This window comes from Salmo salar, chromosome 16, assembly GCF_965601325.2.
Source record: "Salmo salar chromosome 16, fSalSal1, whole genome shotgun sequence".
NCBI lineage: Eukaryota > Metazoa > Chordata > Actinopteri > Salmoniformes > Salmonidae > Salmo > Salmo salar.
In genome coordinates, this window is record NC_138306.1 from 67,189,850 (window position 1) to 67,203,478 (window position 13,629).

At 47.9% G+C, this 13,629-nt stretch overlaps 1 protein-coding gene across 1 annotated transcript in view; it reads right to left on the minus strand.

The window, feature by feature from the left end:
• Window positions 1-13,211, minus strand: part of dhrsx (dehydrogenase/reductase (SDR family) X-linked) — a 35,124-nt gene extending 21,913 nt beyond the window's left edge. The window contains exon 1 of the mRNA XM_014150061.3: window positions 12,992-13,211. The gene's annotated coding sequence lies outside the window, so the exon portion shown is untranslated. The remainder of the gene's footprint in view (window positions 1-12,991) is intronic.
• Between the last annotated feature and the right edge of the window lie 418 nt (window positions 13,212-13,629).

Below are 13,629 nucleotides of genomic sequence, written 5' to 3' on the forward strand. Positions count from 1 at the left end.
TTTGTTAGAAAGAATACTATGTTTCCCTTGGCGGTGTGATGCTGAATGCAAAAAATGGCTCCATTTACCGCACTATCATCTAAGGAAGGTTTAATGTACATAATATTGCCTAAGGCCCAAGGCGTTGTGGAAACTCCAAGATTTAGGCTTTTGCTCAGTCCAACAAAGTCTTGAGTCAAGCAAACGACCCGGACTGATAGACCCTGTCGGTTTGCCTACATTGGTGCCGAGATCACACAGGAGTCTATCAGTTTATCCCAGCGTTTCCCAAAGTAAGGGTCGCGATTTGGCTGATTTGAAAATGGGGTTGCAAGAGAAACTCTAAAATGCATTTTTTAAACATTGCGCATGGTTCATAGAACCGATGTTAACGTCAGTAATCTCTGGTAGCCACTAGAGTTGTAATAACCAGAGCGGTTTCTGGTTTCTTCCTACAGTGCAAATGTGGCTCTATCTTATGTGTCTTCTGTTTCCATCTGCAATGCCCACAATCCGAGCAGGACTAATTAGAACAGAGTGGACAAGACCAGGCACCAAATCAGACTGGGGAAAAAAGTACTTTATCAATGATGACATCCCTTTCTACAAAGAAGGTCATACAAAATAATTGTCTTCTGAACTTCCCAATACCATTCTGATGCATTTCAGTCACTTCAACCCCATACTTCCTTCAGATTGAAATCATGTCAAAAGTATAGTCAGACTGATTTGTAATAGGCTGTCAAATTTACATTGGCCATTGATTACATCACTTTATTTACATGGTGGGTCGTGAAAAAATTTTGATATCAAAATGGGGTCATGGGCCCAAAAGTTTGGGTACCTCTAGTTTATCCCTTTCAGTAGAGATGAAAACCCACAAACTGTAGCATTCCACCAACTTTTCTTTCCGCCAACTGACCTAGTGATGATTGTGGCAGTGGCATGTATACATGGACGCCAAGTGAAGCGAGGCTAACAAAACATACAAAATAATTTATAGTTCGTCTCTCTGTGTTTCATAAATGTCCTTCAATTCGCAAGAGGCTGAATGTATCTCACCGGAGAAAGCATTCGGGCGAATGAAACAGCGTCCCTCTGTCTCAGTATGTGCAGAGTATCTATCTGATGCTGTAAGGTCAGAAAGAGTATGACGTTGTTGCCGCCCGTAGCATTGAATGCAAGGGAAGTCAGCGAGCATTATGCACAGTCACTTTAATTACTCTACCTACATGTACATATTACCTCAATTACCTCGACTAACTGGTGCCCCCGCACATTGACTCTGTACCGGTACCCCCTGTATATAGCCTCGCTATTGTTATTTTACTGCTGCTCTTTAATTATTTCTTCCTTTAATTTCTTACTTTTTTAGGTATTTTCTTAAAACTGCATTGTTGGTTAAGGGCTTGTAAGTAAGCATTTCACTGTAAGGTCTATTGTACCTGTTGAATTCGGCGCATGTGACAAATAAAATTTGATTTGACTTGATAAAATAAAAAATCATAGCCAATCAGCGTTGAGCTAAAGTGAGTGAGTACAGCTGTGAATGGTCCTGGCACACCAAAAAAAAAGTGTCAAGGGAAGCTAGTTTGGATTTGGCTTCAGGCCAATCACATCACAAGCCAAACATCATTACTGACAGAGAAAACATGAACTGTTGCATCTCGTTGTGTTGTTGTCCTCTGGTGGCTAGCTAGCTAGCTAAAATTGTCCCTTTCTTAAATTAGCCAAGGATTATTTCTCCATACTGGTCAATGATTATAACGGTGATTCTGATCCAACCATAAATTCATATATTGTGCCCCTGGCCTGAGAGGATGGAAGTTCAACATATAGCTAGATGTAGTATGCTAATGTTACCTAGCTGGATTGGCGTATTGTTGCTCATGAAAGGAAGTTAGGCTAGTGAGCACGTATTTTAGCCAGGTAGCCAAGGACAACAAAAACTAAAAGCGTGAAACATATAACAAGAGTCATAGACTGTTCAGACAACATGAAAGAGGAGGATGGTATTGGCATTTCTCTACAAGTGGGGTGAGTCAACATGTTTTTTTCTACTTGCACACACGCACGCACACACACAGAAATCAATACCATAGATAGCCACATCATATTTAGCTTATGTTGACTGGACTAAATCACTTTTGGTATCTTTTAGTTGTCACTGTATTAGACTAAGCATAGGTGATTATATGATGTTGAAATGGTGCTGGAATAGTGGAGGCAGCTCCTGTTTTCTTTGCGACTCTCCAAGGTTCTAAAGAAACAGTTGTTTAGTAGTCTGAAAATGTCGGAAACATTACCTTGCTTGACCATGCTGTAGGTCATGTAGGTTTGTTACATGCAATATGTTTTGTGGACTTCACTGGATAGACGTTGCTCTCCAGTAAAAAAATAAACAAATGTGTGGTTAAATTTATTCTGCCACTGTGTATTCTTATTGTCTCGGCCTTAGGCCTATATATCACAAGGCATATGCACTAAAAGGTTATAGAGCAAACAATGCAATTATCACAACACATAGGTTGTAATATGGCAGTGATTTTACCCATGCACCGCTACTGGATTGTCGTAATGTATTTAAAAGTCCTCAGTATAAATGTTGCTTTTCATCTAACTGTCTTTGGCACGCATTCAATTGTGAACATTCTATTGTTGTTGTCTGACAAACTTGTCCTTGTAAAAAATTATAAACACAAAAATGGCAGTCTGCATAACATCGCAACAGCCTGGTCCAAATAGCAACGTTACCTGCACATTTTTTTGCACCAAAATAAACGTGTTTAAAAATGTATTTAGAATATCTTAGTAGCAAGCCAGGCAACTAAAATCTACTTTCAAGACAATGTGTTGGTTTCTTGCTAGCTATCTACCATTAACTGGCTAGCCAGCTCATTAAAATACGAGAACCATGGCAATTGCTACATAAGAGGACACCGAGGTCTGGACCTCTGTCATTTTTATTTTAGGAACTCACTCAAGGTCTTAGTGTTGAGAGTTAGAATAGAATACACAAGGTGCAATTTCGAAAATTGGTTGTACAGTTTCATCTTGTTACTCACTGACAGTCACTCAGTTAGCCATGACAGTCACTCCATTAGCCAATACCAGTAATTGTTTTTGAATAGTTAATTAGTCTAGCCAGCTATCTAAACTTGTATTAATCATGGCCGAACTACTGACTGGGCACAAGGGGCACATTTGTTTTATTTATGTCAAGTGTCATTGTGCAGCAGTTAGGACGGAGTCAGGCGCAGGACACAACTGAGGAAAATACGTACTTTACTCGAAGAGAAACAACAATGATTTCTACGCAGGGAAAAACACACCAGCTCACAGAAGTCTTGAACACTAAACAAAGAACAAACACGCACAAAACCATGTGGGAACCAGAGGGTTAAATAGGGAATAAATTATAACGTAATGGGAACCAGGTGTGTACAATCAAGACAGAACAACATAGAAAAAGAAACGTAGATCGGTGGCAGCTAGAAAGCCGGTGACCTTGACCGCCGAACGCCGCCCGAACAAGGAGAGGCACCAACTTCGGCGGAAGTCGTGACAGTACCCCCCCTTTACGCACGGCTCCACCAGCGTGCCGACACCAGCCTCGGGGACGACCCGGAGGACGAGGCGCAGGGCGATCCGGGTGGAGACGGTGAAATTCCTGCAGTAAGGAAGGGTCCAGGATGTCCTCCACCAGCACCCAGCATCTCTCCTCCGGACCGTACCCCTCCCACTCCATGAGGTACTGAAGGCCACTCGCCCGACGCCTTGAGTCCATGATGGCTCGACACAGTATACGCCAGGGCCCCCTCGGTGTCCTGAGGGGGCGGAGGAACCTCCCGCACCTGACTGCTGGAGCGGACCAGCCACCACCGGCCTGAGGAGAGACACATGGAACGAGGGGTTAATACGGTAATCTATAACATACCTCGTTCAGTCTCCTCAAGACTTTAAATGGCCCCACAAACCGCGAACCCAGCTTCCGGCAGGACAGGCGAAGGGGCAGGTTTCGGGTCGAGAGCCAGACCCTCTCTGCGGTGGCGGTCGGCGCTCGCCTTCTGTCGCCTGATGGCCCGTTGCAGGCGCACATGGGCAGCGTCCTATGTCTCCTCCGAGCGCCGAAACCATTCATCCACCGCAGGTGCCTCGATCTGGCTCTGATGCTACGGTGCCAGGACCGGCTGATAACCTAGTACACACTGAAACGGAAACAGGTTACTGGAGGAGTGGCGGAGGGAGTTTTGGGCCATCTCTGCCCAGGGGATGAAAGCCGCCCACTCCTCCGGCCGGTCCTGGCAATAGGACCGCAGAAACCTACCCACATCCTGGTTAACTCTCCACCTGCCCATTACTCTTGGGGTGAAACCCTGAGGTCAGGCTGACCGAGACCCCCAGACGTTCCATGAACGCCCTCCAGACCCTCGATGTGAACTGGGGACCCCGTTCAGACACTATATCCTCAGGCACCCCGTAGTGCTGGAAGACGTGTGTAAACAGGGCCTCTGCAGTCTGTAGGGCCATAGGGAGACCAGGCTAAGGAAGGAGACGGCAGGACTTAGAAAACCGATCCACAACGACCAGAATCGCGGTGTTTCCTTGTGACGGAGGAAGATCCGTCACGAAATCCACCAATAGGTGTGACCACGGCCGTTGTGGAATGGGTATGGGTTGTAACTTCCCTCTGTGATGGTGTCTTGGTGCCTTGCTCTGGGTGCACACCAAGCAGGAGGAAACATAAACCCTCACGTCCTTAGCTAAAGTGGGCCACCAGTACTTCCCACTAAGACAGCGCACTGTCCGACCGATGCTGGGATGACCAGAGGAGGGTGACGTGTGGGCCCAACAGATCAATTGATCACGGACATCAAACGGAACGTATAGATGCCCAACTGGACACTGGGTGGGAGTGGGCTCCGTACGTAATGCCTGCTCGATGTCCGTGTCAACCTCCCATACCACCGGTGCCACCAGCCAAGAAGCCGGAAGTATGGGAGTGGGATCCGTGGACCGCTCCTCTGTGTCATACATCCGGGACAGTGCGTCTGCCTTAGCGTTCTGGGAACCTGGTCTGTAGGATAGGGTGAAAACAAAACGGGTGAAAAACATGGCCCACCTTGCCTGGCGAGGGTTCATTCTCCTCGCCGCCCGGATGTACTCCAGATTGCGGTGGTCAGTCCAAATGAGGAAAGGGTGTTTAGACCCCTCAAGCCAATGCCTCCACGCCTTCAAAGCCTTGACAACAGCCAACAGCTCCCGGTCCCCCACATCATAGTTCCGCTCCACCGGGCTGAGCTTCTTCGAAAAGAAAGCACAGGGGCGGAGCTTTCGTGGCGTACCCAAGCGCTGAGACAGCACAGCTCCTATCCCAGCCTCGGATGCGTCCACCTCTACTATGAATGCCAAGGAAGGATCAGGATGAGCCAGCACGGGAGCCGAGGTAAACAGAGCCTTCAGGTGACCAAAAGCCCTGTCCGCCCCAGCTGACCACTGCAGTCGCACCGGTCCCCCCTTCAGCAAGGAGGTAATGGGAGCCGCTACCTGACCAAAGCCCCAGATAAACCTCCGGTAGTAGTTGGCAAACCCTACGAACCGCTGCACCTCCTTTACCGTGGTTGGAGTCGGCCAATTACGCACAGCTGAAATATGGTCATTCTCCATCTCCACCCCTGACGAGGACAGGCGGTACCCTAGGAAGGAAACGGACTGTTGGAAGAACAGACATTTCTCAGCCTTGACATACAGGTCCTACTCCAACAGTCGACCAAGCACCTTGCGCACCAGGGACAAATGCTCGGCGCATGTAGCAGAGTATATTAGAATGTCATCTATATACACTACTACACCCTGCCCGTGCCGGTCCCTGAAAACCTAATCTACAAAGGATTGGAAGACTGATGGAGCATTCATCAACCCGTACGGCATGACGAGGTACTCATAGTGCCCAGAGGTGGTACTAAATGCCGTCTTCCACTCATCCCCCTCCCGGATACGCACCAGGTTGTAAGTGCTCCTGAGATCCAATTTGGTGAAGAAGCGCGCCCCGTGCAATGACTCGGTCACACTGGCTATGAGAGGCAGCGGGTAATTGTACTTAACCGTGATCTGATTTATACCTCTATAGTCAATGCACAGGCGTAAACCTCCATCCTTCTTCACAAAAAAGAAACTCGAGGGGGCAGGTGAAGTGGAAGGCCGAATGTATCCCTGTCCCAGAGATTCTGAGACATATGTTTCCATAGCCGCTGTCTCCTCCTGAGACAGAGGATACCCGTGTCTCCTGGGAAGTGCTGTGTCTACCAGGAGATTTATCGCACAATCCCCCCATCGATGGGGTGGTAGTTGAGTCGCCTTCTTTTTACAGAAGGCGAGAGCCAAATCGGCATATTCAGGGGGGATGTGCATGGTGGAGACCTGGTTTGGACTCTCCACCGTAGTTGTACCTATGGAAACACCTATACACCTCCCTGAGCACTGACGTGACCATCCCTTGAGAGCCCTCTGTTGCCACGAAATAGTGGGGTCATGATAGGCCAACCAGGAAAGCCCCAACACCACAGGAGAATCGATCAGGAAGAGACTAATTCTCTCCTCATGACCCTCCTGCGTTATCATACATAGTGGAGCTGTGACCTCCCTAATCAGGCCCGACCCTAAAGAATGACTGTCTAAGGCATGTACAGGGAAGGGCACATCAGCAGGAACAATAGGGATCCCTAATCTAAGTGCAAATGAACGGTCAATAAAGTTCCCTGCTGCGCCTGAATCTACTAGCGCCTTATGCTGGGAATGCGGGGAAAATTCAGGAAATTCAATACATACACACATGTGCGCAACAGGGAGCTCTGGGTGAGTCGGGTGCCTACTCACCTGGGATGATCCACCAGTGCCCTGCCTGCTGGCTCGACTCCCTGGGGAACCTATCCAGCACCGACCAGCAGCAGTGTGCCCTCTGCGGCCACAGGTGGTGCAGGAAACGGCCCCCCCTCCAGTCACCCTTAGAGCAGCACCTCCGAGCTCCATAGGTGTAGGATCGGAGGTGCTGGGAGATGGAATGGACGGACCCTGATCCGGACGTCCGCGGGTGGCCAACAGGTTATCCAGCCGGATGGATAAATCCACCAGCTGGTCAAGGGTAAGGGTGGTGTCCCTGCAGGCCAGCTCCCGACGAACGTCCTCACGTAGACTACACCGGTAATGGTTGATCAGGGCCCTCTCATTCCATCCCGCGCTGGCAGCCAGGGTCCTGAAGTCCAGTGCGCTCCTCATCCCCTGTCTGAGATGGAACCAGCGTTCCCCCGCCGCTCTCCCCTCAGGTGGATGTTCGAAGTCCACCCGGAAGCGGCGGGTGAAATCCTCATAGCGGACCAACGCTGCGTCTATTCCTCCCCATTCGGCATTGGCCCACTCAAGCACTTTCCCCGACAAACAGGAGATGAGGGCGGACACGCTCTCGTATCCCGAGGGAGCCGGGTGGACGGTCACCATGTAGAGCTCCAACTGGAGCAGGAACCCCTGGCACCCGGCAGCCGTCCCATCATATGCCCTCGGGAGCGAGAGCCGAATCCCACTGGGTCTAGGTGACGGAGGGATGGACAGCGGTGTGGGTTGGGGTGAAGTTGATGGGAGTGTGGGATAACCCCCTCTCTCCCATCGCTCCATGGTGTGCAGCATCGTTGCGTGCTGCTGGACGTGCTCCTCCACTGGTAACGGAGGACTGGGTGCACCTGCTGACTCCATTTTTTAGGTGCGTGTTTCTGTCAAGTGTCAGTGTGCAGCGGTTAGGACGGAGTCAGGCGCAGGACACATAACTGAGGAAAATACGTACTTTACTTGAAAAGAAACAACAACGATTTCCACGCAGGGAAAAACACACCAGCTCACAGAAGTCTTGAACACTAAACAAAGAACAAACACGCACAAAACCATGTGGGAACCAGAGGGTTAAATAGGGAATAAATTATAACGTAATGGGAACCAGGTGTGTACAATCAAGACAGAACAACATAGAAAAAGAAATGCAAATCGGTGGCAGCTAGAAAGCCGGTGACCTTGACCGCCGAACGCCGCCCGAACAAGGAGAGGCACCAACTTCGGTGGAAGTTGTGACAATTTAACCTTTATTTAAGTAGGCAAGTCAGTTAAGAACAAATTCTTACTTACAATGACGGCCTACACTGGCCAAACCCTAACCCGGATGTAGCTGGGCAAATTGTGCATCGCCCTATGGGACTCCCAATCACGGCCAGTTGTGATACAGCCTGGAATTGAACCAGGGTCTGTAGTGATGCCTCTAGAACTGAGATGCAGTGCCTTTGACTGCTGCGCCACCCGGGAGCATGTGCCCAGGGGCTCTGACCTCCAACCTCCAGAGGGCCCCCATTGATTCTTTTTTGTTACTTTCACTCAGATAACATATTAACATGGCATAAGTAATGTCAAAATGTGTAGTATTGCAGGAAATTAGCTGTACAACTGCACAAACTTTTTTTCTGTAAAGCAAAGGTATTTGTTTACCTTTTGTTTATTAAATACTTTTTTTGCTAAGCGATCCTTCTGTATTAAATTATAGTTTTTAATCCCGGTGCTGAGTTAATGTGAGTTAATATGTAGGGGCTAATTGTATAGCTAATAGACTATGTATTTGTAGATCGACTGAATGAAGCTACAGCAGCCATGGTGATAATGGCTGGGGTCATTTTTGCTTCTTTTTACTGTTCTCCAAATAGCATTTTAGAGTGACTGACTCGCCGGTGTCATAGTGATAGAATGCATCAGGTTTTGGTTATTAAACACTGTTCTTGAAAAGTTACAAGACAGCATCGCTGGCAGACAGTCTACAGTCAAATCAAGTCAACCCAATGTTGTGTGTTTCGATGATGTTGTTTACACTGTCAGGAAAGTGCACCGTCTTTGTGTTCTGTCAAACAGCAGGGAGCTCATTCCATGAAGGCCCCCTGAGGGATTGACAAACTTCAGGTTTACCTTTACTGGAATTATAGAGCAGTAGGCTAGGCTAGAACAGAGCAGGTGGGTATGCTCCAACTTTAAATTGTTATGCAAATACATCTCTCTCTATTTAGAGGTCTCCTATTTAGAGGTCTCCTCTCCCTGCGTCCCAAATTGCACCCTATTCCCTACATAATGCACTACTTTTGACCTGGGCCCAAGAGTCAGTTGTGTCCCAAATTGCATCCTATTCCCTACATAAAGCTCTGGTCAAAAGTAGTGCACTACATAGGGAATAGGGTGCCATTTCGGACGCAGACAGTCAGTTCAGACTGCACTATTAAAAATAAAAGGTGCAAGTTGGAACCAAATAAGGTTCTTGAGAGCAAAGCCATAAGAAAACCATTTTAGGGTCTTTGAAGAACCATAAATGAGATGGTTCTTTGAAAAAAGAAAAATGAAATGGCTCGGCCTCCAGGACCGTAACTGAATAGCCCTGCTGTATGGTTTTAAGCCTGATCTGCATATTTCCTATGGTGCCTTTCAAGTGATTTTTTTTGCTAATGACAGAGACATAGTTGTTGCATTCTTTCATATTAAGTCCTGTGGCCTTCATAAAGTGAGATCCTAAGTGAATATCTTGTCATAAAAATTAAATACCTTAAAGATTCGCTATGGGGAAATGTCTCCGCCATTTCCTGGTTGCTAAAATTCGAATAGTTCGCCTAATGTCACGCTCGTCGTAAACTGTGGACCAAAAAGCAGCGGGAATGTGTACACTCATCTTCTTTTATTAGAGGAAAACGTGAACACAAAACAAAATAACAAAAACAACGACGACTGAAGGGCGACTCTGGCTGCGCCGGACTGGAGGGCGACTCTGGCTGCTCCGGTTCCGTACTGTAGGGCGACTCTGGCTGCTCCGGTTCCGGACTGGAGGGCGTCTCTGTCAGCTCCGAACTGTGGGCCGTCTCTGTCGGCTCCGAACTGTGGGCCGTCTCTGCAGGCTCAGGACTGTGGGCCGTCTCTGCAGGCTCTGGACTGTGGGCCGTCTCTGCAGGCTCCGGACTGTGGGCCGTCTCTGCAGGCTCCGGACTGTGGGCCGTCTCTGCAGGCTCCGGACTGTAAGACATCGCTGGAAGCACTGGACGGGAAACTGTCGCCGGAAGCTCTGGACGGGGCACTGTCGCCGGAAGCTCTGGACGGGGAACTGTCGCCGGAAGCTCTGGACGGGGACTGCGCACTGAAGGCCTGATGCGTGGGGCTGGCTTTGGAGGCGCCAGACTAGGGACACGCACCACAGGGCTAGTGCGAGGAGCAGGAGCAGGATGAACTGGACTGGGCTGACGCACTGGAGACCTGGTGCGTGGGGCTGGTACTGGAGGTACCAGACTGGAGACACGCATCCCAAGGCTAGTGCGAGGAGCGGGAACAGGACGTACTGGACTGGGCTGATGCACTGGAGGCCTGGTGCGTGGTGCTGGCTTTGGAGGCGCCAGACTGGAAACACGCACCTCAAGGCTAGTGCGAGGAGCAGGAACTGGATACACCGGGCCATGAACAATCACTGGAGGTCTGAAGCGCACAGCCTGCACAACCCGTCCTGGCTGGGTGGTAACAGTAGCCCTGCACGAGCAGAGTGCTGGCACAGGGCAAACTGGGCTGTGCAGAGGCCTGATGGCTGCCGTGTGTAGAGCAGGCGCAGGGTAGCCTGGGCCTAGGAGACGCACTGGTGGCCAGATGTGCTGCGCAGGCATAATCCTACCTGGCTGGATGCCCACTCTAGCACGGCACCTGCGAGGGGCTGGGATCGCTCGCACCGGACTGTGCGTGCGCATGGGTGAGATTGTGCGCACTTCCGCATAGACCGGCGCTCTCATGATCCGCTGCTCCCCATAATAAGCACGGGGAGTTGGCTTAGGTCTATTACCTGACCTAGCCACTCTTCCCGTGTGCCCCCCCAAGAATTTGGCCTCTCGCACTTGCCAATTGGCGCGTATAATGCCTCGTAACGGCGCCGCTCCGCCTTGGCTGCCTCCAGCTCCTCCTTAGGCCGTCGGTACTCCCCAGCCTGGTGCCATGGTCCTGCCCCGTCCAGGATCTCCTCCCATGTCCATGATTCCCCATAGTCCATATAGTTCCTCTGCTGCTCCTTACCCCGCTGCTTGGTCCTTTGGTGGTGGGAAGTTCTGTCCATACCAGGCCAACAAAGAAATACACAACATAGAAAAACCATAGAAATACAAAACATAGAACAATACCCCAAAACCCCGGAACACATAAAACAAACACCTCTCTTACATAAATACATATCCCAACAAACCCCGAACCACATAAAACAAATACCCCCTGCCACGTCCTGACCAAACTACAATAACAAATAACCCCTTTACTGGTCAGGACATGACACCTAATTTAAGTTTATCTGACAAAACAAGCAAGTATAGTGTAGAGAATCATTGTACCATCTAAACCGCTATATAGTTTCCATAAGCTAAATATTGTATTTACAGCTGTTTGAAGCTGCTGTACAAAACTGAAAGTAATATATGCAAAAACAGCAACAGTTTGGGGAAGGCCCTTTCCTGTTTCAGCATGACAATGCCCCCGTGCACAAAGCGAGGTCCATACAGAAATGGTTTATCGAGATCAGTGTGGAAGAACTTGACTGGCCTGCACAGAGTCCTGACCTCAACCCCGTCGAATAATTTTGGGATGAATTAGAATGCCAACTGCGAGCCAGGCCTAATCGCCCAACATCAGTGCCCGACTTCCCTAATGCTCTTGTGGCTGAATGGAAGAAAGTCCCCGCAGCAATGTTCCAACATCTAGTGGAAAAGAGTGGAGGCTGTTGTAGCAGCAAAAAAAGGGGGGGCAACTCCATATTAATGCCTATGATTTTGGAATGCGATGTTTGACGAGAAGGTGTCCACATACTTTTGGTCCTGTATTGCATGGTTTTGGTTCAACTCTGGTTATTAACACCAACCCTGGGGTTCTTTTACACAACTGAGTGTTAATTTAACTCCCATTTAAATGTATGCAGGCTTCCATTTATTTCAAGAAGCTTTTAGAATTCTGAAGAACAGTAGATCCACATCAAGAACCCCATGCTTAAGTAAACTGTTCTTTATCAAGGCAAGAGTTATCCAAGGAACCTTAAAAGCTGAGGAAGAACAGCATGAGTGGGAAGTTCAGACTGAGTGGGATTATTAAATAAGAATTTTTTATGCATTGTAGAATAGACTACTGGGGGCAGTAGACATAAATTGTTATCCAACAATATGAATAGGCTATATGCTGAGTGTCTGCATCAAAAAGCTTTCTCTTTGATTTCAATGCAAATATTTATAGAGATGGTTGGGATTTTGTTATTGCAATGTTATTATATCTAATGTTGGATACACAGGACACGGTATAAGGTCAAATGAACTAAAATAAAAAAGCAGAGCTGTTTTAAAGGTAAGCATTTACAGGACATTCCGCAGAATTGAAATATTCATAGAATAAAATCAATCCCATCTATTCCCATCATACTTTCCAATTGTGGATGAACCAAAATCAGAATCCGAACCATAATGATTAAATAGAATTTAAAATGTTATTGATGCCTCCTCATGTCTCTATGAATTGTCAACGGGGTTTTTGTTGGATGACCAATAACGGGACATTTGCGAGCGAGGGGGATAAGGGTGACACAGATGCTTCAAAAACGTGTAGCCTGAACCTCCTTCCCGCCTTCTTTGTCACACGATAGCAGCTTTTCCACTAATATACGTTTTACTGAATTATAAAATGTTACTATGAATACCAATAGAAATGAAGGGAAACAATCCCCCTGCTTTGCAATAGCCTACCTCATGCTAACACGAATGTGGCGCAACACGTTGGAGATCAAATTGAATAGGGTATTCAGCCTACACGATAGACATCAAAGGAACTGCACATATTGTACTCAACATCACCAATATATACAAACGAATTCCATGTTACCGTTGGTTAAATGATGCACCTTGAGCTCATGGTCAGAGCGGTCAAGACGCGCCTGTGGACTTACCAAAGGGTCACCCTGGCGCGTCTCCGTATAAGCCAAAGTCAGGGTATCGTCTGCTTTTCTCACGACAAGCGTCATATACCGTGGTCGCAATCCACGTCACGGCATATATACCATAGTATTACATAAAGAATGAGTAAGATGGCAAAAATAAACAAAGCCACTAAGATCGCCTTGTTAAATGGAGACAAGAAAGACTGCATGTCAGCAGCGAAGAAAAAGAGGACGAATAAGCGGGCTCTGTTGCTCCGGCTCTTATGAATGAAATGATGGACACGTTCTCTGCACTCTACAGCACCCGAACTAGTCCTCCTTGGAATCTGCATTGATGCGTGCCAACTTGAAGAGTCAGACTCGCTGGCATCCACTGGCCTACACATTTGTCTTTAGAGACCTCAACATTCACTGAAGCAACACAAATATGATTATAAATCATTATATATAGACAACACTGACCATGATTCCATAATCCTCAGATGTTGATAAACAGAGACGATTTCAAATCTCATTATTATAATTTTGGAAATAATAAGGCAAATATTATTTCAATATCGTGCTCTGTTATTCGATGTTGGTCATTTTCCTATAATAGACTATGCATTGCATCGATTAGGCCATAGCCTACTGCACACTATTTTACA